Source organism: Bison bison, unplaced genomic scaffold (assembly GCF_000754665.1).
Source record: "Bison bison bison isolate TAMUID 2011002044 unplaced genomic scaffold, Bison_UMD1.0 scf7180017864480, whole genome shotgun sequence".
Classification (NCBI taxonomy): domain Eukaryota; kingdom Metazoa; phylum Chordata; class Mammalia; order Artiodactyla; family Bovidae; genus Bison; species Bison bison.
Window position 1 is genome coordinate 2,240,102 of NW_011495040.1, and position 5,901 is coordinate 2,246,002.

The 5,901-nt window shown below is 40.0% G+C and overlaps 1 pseudogene; it reads right to left on the bottom strand.

The window, feature by feature from the left end:
• Positions 1–388: 388 nt before the first annotated feature.
• Positions 389–3,977, bottom strand: LOC105004599 (annotated as a pseudogene).
• Positions 3,978–5,901: the final 1,924 nt, after the last annotated feature.

A 5,901-nucleotide genomic window follows, 5' to 3' on the forward strand; every position in this document is an offset into this window, starting at 1 on the left:
TCACTGATAAAATTTTTGATTAAAATGTTTATTTAGACTCGTATCCTAAGTTTGCAGTGAATCTCATATTTACATAACAGTTTGCATTCAGTAGTTTTCTGGGTAACACAAATATCAGTATATCCAAAAATTAACTCATTTAACTAATAAAGTTAAAAGTTAACAAAATTAACTCATTTAACTCATTACAAATTATCATTTGTAATATACAATGTTCCTGAACAGGTATAAACTGTTTCTTGGAATTATCATGAATAGTATCACAGTCGTAAAATATGCATTATGAAGAGGTATGAAAGTTAGAGGGGAAAAGTTCATTTTTGTGTGTCCTGTGTCTTCATTCTAACTCACTTAAAAATTGTGATTTTGTTGTAGTTGTAAGTTTTGATTCACTTTAATATTAAAACTAAGTTGTTAAAATAGAAAAGAATTATTACTGACTTTTCAATTTGCTCAAGATTATGAATTAAAAGTGGACAGAGCAGAGTTTCCAGTTGACAAATGGAATTGCAAATAATGTTTTCTTTCTCTCTCCCTCTCTCTCTTTTTTTTTTTTTTTTGAATGTTCTGGGTCATTGTTGAAGTGTGTGGATTTTTCTTTTTTTTTGTCTAGTTGTGTTGCTCAGGCTTCTCTTATTGTGGAGTACAGGCTCTAGAGGGCTCAGGCTCAGTAGTTGTGGCCCAAGGGCTTAGTTGCCCTGTAGACCGTGGGATCTTAGTTCCCTGGCCAGGGTTGAACCCACATCCTCTGCATTGGAAGACAAATTATTAACCACTGGACCACCAGGAAAGTCCAGTATGATGTCTCTTAAATTAAGCTTGTGACAGTTGAACCAATCAACTGTAGCAGTAAGAAAACTATTGACAAAGTAGAACCAAGAAATGTTCCTCTTCAAATATGCTGGAGTCTGTACTTTCAGTAAAAAGATGACTACCTGAAGTAGCACAGATGGTTACCAAGTACCAAGAAAACAGATAATAAGCTTGGACAACAGTATTTTTTAGAGCTCACATTATAATTGGAGAGGGATAAAAAGCCAAAAGAGAGAATAGTCTTCAGTCATACAGGAAGTCATCCTCAATAGCCTGTCCAAGGATCATAGCTTCTGATCAGAGGTTATAAGTCATAGATAAAGTCATGACCATGCAAAATGACAGGCAGTAGCCTTGAATGCTGACAAAGACTAAACAAACTGTGTCTTCAGATTTTAATACATAATTGGAGCTCCCAAAACAAGCAAGAACTAAATAAAATAAAATAAAATTTTATTTAGAGCCCTCTACAACCAAATAGAAAAATCAAGGCTATGATTTTTCCAGTAGTCATGTATGGTTGTGAGAGTTGGACTATAAAGAAAGCTGAGTGCCGAAGAATTGATGCTTTTGAACTGTGGTGTTGGAAAAGACTCTTGAGAGTCCCTTGAACTGCAAGGAGATCCAACCAGTCTATCCTTAAGCAAATCAGTCCTGAATATTCATTGGAAGGACTGATGCTGAATCTGAAACTCCAATACTTTGACCACCTGATGTGAAGAGCTGACTCATTAGAAAAGATCCTGATGCTGGGAAAGATTGAAGGTGGGAGGAGAAGGAGACGACAGAAGATGAGATGGTTGGATGGCATCACCGACTCAATGGACATGAGTTTTAAACTCCGGGAGTTGGTGATAGACAGGGAGGCCTGGTGTGCTGCACTCCATGGGGTCGCAAAGAGTTGGACACAACTGAGCAAATGGATTGAACTGAACTGAACTGAGAACCAAATTAAAATACTGTACAGAAATCAAAATAAGTTTTGACATAAATGGAAACATAATGATTTTAGAGAAATTCAGTACAAGCTATCAGGAAAACTGGAGGGACTTCCACTATGTCCAGTGGCTAAGAACCCGTTCTCCCAATGCATGGGGCCTGGGTATGATGCTTGGTCAGGGAACTAGATCCCATGTGCTGCAGCCAGAGATTCTGCATGGCACAACTTAGAGTTTCACATGATGCAAGGAAGACATGGACAGCAAAGCAAATAAATAAATATTTCTTTAAATAAAAGGAAAACTGGAAAACTTACAGCTGCAAAAAGCTGTAACTCAAAGAGATAATTTGAGTAAAGAGGCAGATATACTATTTAGTAAACCTAATGCTTAAAAGTTAGAACTGGACATGGGACAGCAGACTGGTTCCAAATAGGAAAAGGAGTACATCAAGGCTGTATATTGTCATCCTGCTTCTTTAACTTACATGCAGAGTACATCATGAGACATGCTGTGCTGGAGGAAGCACAAGCTGGAATCAAGATTGCTGGGAGAAATATCAATAACCTCAGACATGCAGATGGCACCACCCTTATGGCAGAAAGTGAAGAGGAACTAAAAATCCTCTTGAAAGTGAAAGAGGAGAGTGAAAAAGTTGGCTTAAAGCTCAACATTCAGAAAACTAAGATCATGGCATCTGGTCCCATCAGTTCATGGGAAATAGATGGGGAAACAGTGGAAACAGTGGCTGACTTTATTTTTTTGGGCTCCAAAATTACTGCAGATGGTGACTGCAGCCATGAAATTAAAAGACGCTTACTTCCTGTAAGGAAAGTTATGACCAACCTAGACAGTATATTAAAAAGCAGAGAGATTACTTTGCCAACAAAGGTCCATCTAGTCAAAGATATGATTTTTCCAGTGGTCATGTGAGAATTGGACTATAAAGAAAGCTGAGTGCTGAAGAATTGATGCTTTTGAACTGTGGTGTTGGAGAAGACTCTTGAGAGTCCCTTGAACTGCAAGGAGATCCAACCAGTCCATCCTAAAGGAGATCAGTCCTGGTGTTCATTGGAAGGACTGATGTTGAAGCTGAAACTCCAATACTTTGACCACCTGATGCAAAGAGCTGACTCATGTGAAAAAACCCTGATGCTAGGAAAGATTGAGGAGGAGAAGAAGGAGGAGAAGGGGATGACAGAGGACAAGATGGTTGGATGGCATCACCGACTCAATGGATGTGGGTTTGGGCAGACTCTGGGAGTTGGAGATGGACAGGGAGGCCTTGACTGCTGCGGTTCATGGGGTCACAAAGAGTTGGACACGACTCAGCGACTGAACTGAACTGAACTGACTTAATGCTTAAAAGTACAAAATCTCTATTTTGACCTCTCCCCACATTGTACTTCTGGCAGCCACTGATCTATTTTCTGTTTCTATGAGTTCTGTTTTTTTTTTTTTTCTTTTGTTTGTTTAATTTTCAGATTCCACACGTAAGCGAGATCTTGTTGTTTAATTGTAGTCATTTTGATGCCATCATTTCATGGTAGTTTTAACATAGAATTCCCTCATGAGTTATGGTATTTAACACTTTTTCAAATATTTATTCGCTATTCTTCCTTTATGAAGTGACTGTTCAAATATTGTGCCTGTTTAAAAAAATCAGAGTGTTTTGGTACTATTATTAATGCAATACTTGCTGTGATAAAGAACCTACGAACAGACCCACATTTATATAGTCATTTGATTTCTGACCCAGATGTCAAAGCAATTCAACGGGAAAATAAAAATCTTTTCAACAAATTGATCTGAAGCAACAGAATTTCAACCCAGCTCATTTGAGGTGAATCACAGACCTAAATGTAGAAAACTTTAAAACTGCTAGAAGAAACAAGAGGATATCTTCATGACACTGGGGAAAGCAAAGATTTCTTGAAGAAGATTTACTTGCAATGGGCCGGTCCATGGGACCCCACGACCGCAAACGGATAGGACTTGTGGACTTGTGCTAGGTTCTTGTCACGTGGGACCCCAGGGCCCCTTGTCCATACCCCTTAGCACCCCAGAAAAGGGCTAGCTGGAATATCTGATCTTACTGAATTCCCCAAACATATTTGTATATGTGTGTATTTACCGATATGTGTATTTACTGAATACGGTAAAGAAAGACATGAGTCACCTTGGGCTTTTCCCCCTTCACTACTGTGGTCTCCACATGTACGCCATGGTCTCTTTATGTGGTTAGAAAAGAGGAGGCTTATGGGTGGGGGGTGGGGGTAGTTCCTGACCTGTTGGCCACAGGGGAAGCAGCTCTAGCCTGGAAACCTAGAGACAGGGCCAGTGTGGACTGGGGAGGAACTTGGACTTTAGAGTCTGAGTTCAAATTCCCAGGCCTGTTGGATTTGAGTTGTGTGTCTTTGGAAAATTCACTGGACCTCTCTGAGTCCTGGTTTCCTTACATGAGGTGAACCAGTCTGACATCAGATGGCTATATGGACTTAGGAATTAAGGACGGATCAGACAGCAGAAGCCAGGTGGTGCTCATGGTAAAGAACCCGTCTGCCAGTGCAAGAGACGTTAAGAGTTTCAGGTTCAATCCCTGGTCTGGAAAGATTCCACCCGCAGGGGGCAACTAAGCCCGTGTGCCACAACTACTGAACCCTTGCCCTAGAGCCTGTGCTCCTCAACAAGAGAAGCCACTGCAGTGAGAAGCCCATGCACTAGGCTTTGCTTGCGGCAACTAGAGAAAGCCCACATGCAGCAATGGACACCCAGTGCTGTCAAAAACGGAGAAGGCAATGGCACCCCACTCCAGTACTCTTGCCTGGAAAATCCCATGGACGGAGGAGCCTGGTGGGCTGCAGTCCATGGGGTCGCTAAGAGTCGGACATGACTGAGTGACTTCACTTTCACTTTTCACTTTCATGCATTGGAGAAGGAAATGGCAACCCACTTCAGTGTTCTTGCCTGGAGAATCCCAGGGACAGGGGAGCCTGGTGGGCTGCCGTCTCTGGGGTCGCACAGAGTCGGACACGACTGAAGCGACTTAGCAGCAGCAGCAGCAGCTGTCAAAAAATTTAAAAGAAAATTTAAAGAAAGCTACTTAAAAACCATTTTCTGGTGTAAATGGTATTTCTATAAATCTTTTATAATTAGTTAATTTCCAGTTTTATTGAGATATAATTGACATATAGCATTATATAAGTTTAAGGTATACAGCATAATGATTTGACTTACATTCATCATAAAATTATTATCACAGCAGGTTAGTGAATAACCATCATCTCATATAAATACAACAATAAATAAATAGAAAAAAATTTTTATTTGTAAGAAAAGCTCTTAAAATTTACTATGTTTATAATTTTCATTTATAATTCACAGCAGCATTCATTATCTTTATCTATTGTACCTTACATCCCTAATATTTACTTATCTTATAACTGGACATTTGTACCTTCTGACCATCTTCACCCAATCCCACCCCTTACCCTACCACCCCAGCCTCTGGTAACCACAAATTTGATCTCTTTTTTCTAAGAGTTTGTCTTTAAAGTATAATTGACCTACAACACTATGTTAGCAGAGTTCCAAAGAATAGCAAGGAAAGATAAGAAAGCCTTCCTCAGTGATCAGTGCAAAGAAATAGAGGAAAACAACAGAATGGGAAAGACTAGAGATCTCTTCAAGAAAATTAGAGATACCAAGGGAACATTTCATGCAAAGATGGGCTCCATAAAAGGACAGAAATGGTATGGACCTAACAGAAGCAGAAGATATTAAGAAGAGGTGGCAAGAATACACAGAAGAACTGTACAAAAAAGATCTTCACAACTCAGATAATCGCAATGGTGTGATCACTCATCTAGAGCCAGACATCCTGGAATGTGAAGTCAAGTGGGCCTTAGGAAGCATCACTATGAACAAAGCTAGTGGAGGTGATGGAATTCCAGTGGAGCTATTTCAAATCCTGAAAGATGATGCTGTGAAAGTGCTGCACTCAATATGCCAGCACATTTGGAAAACTCAGCAGTGGCCACAGGATTGGAAAAGGTCAGTTTTCATTCCAATCCCAAAGAAAGGCAATGCCAAAGAATGCTCAAACTACCACACAATTGCACTCATCTCACACGCTAGTAAAGTAATGCTC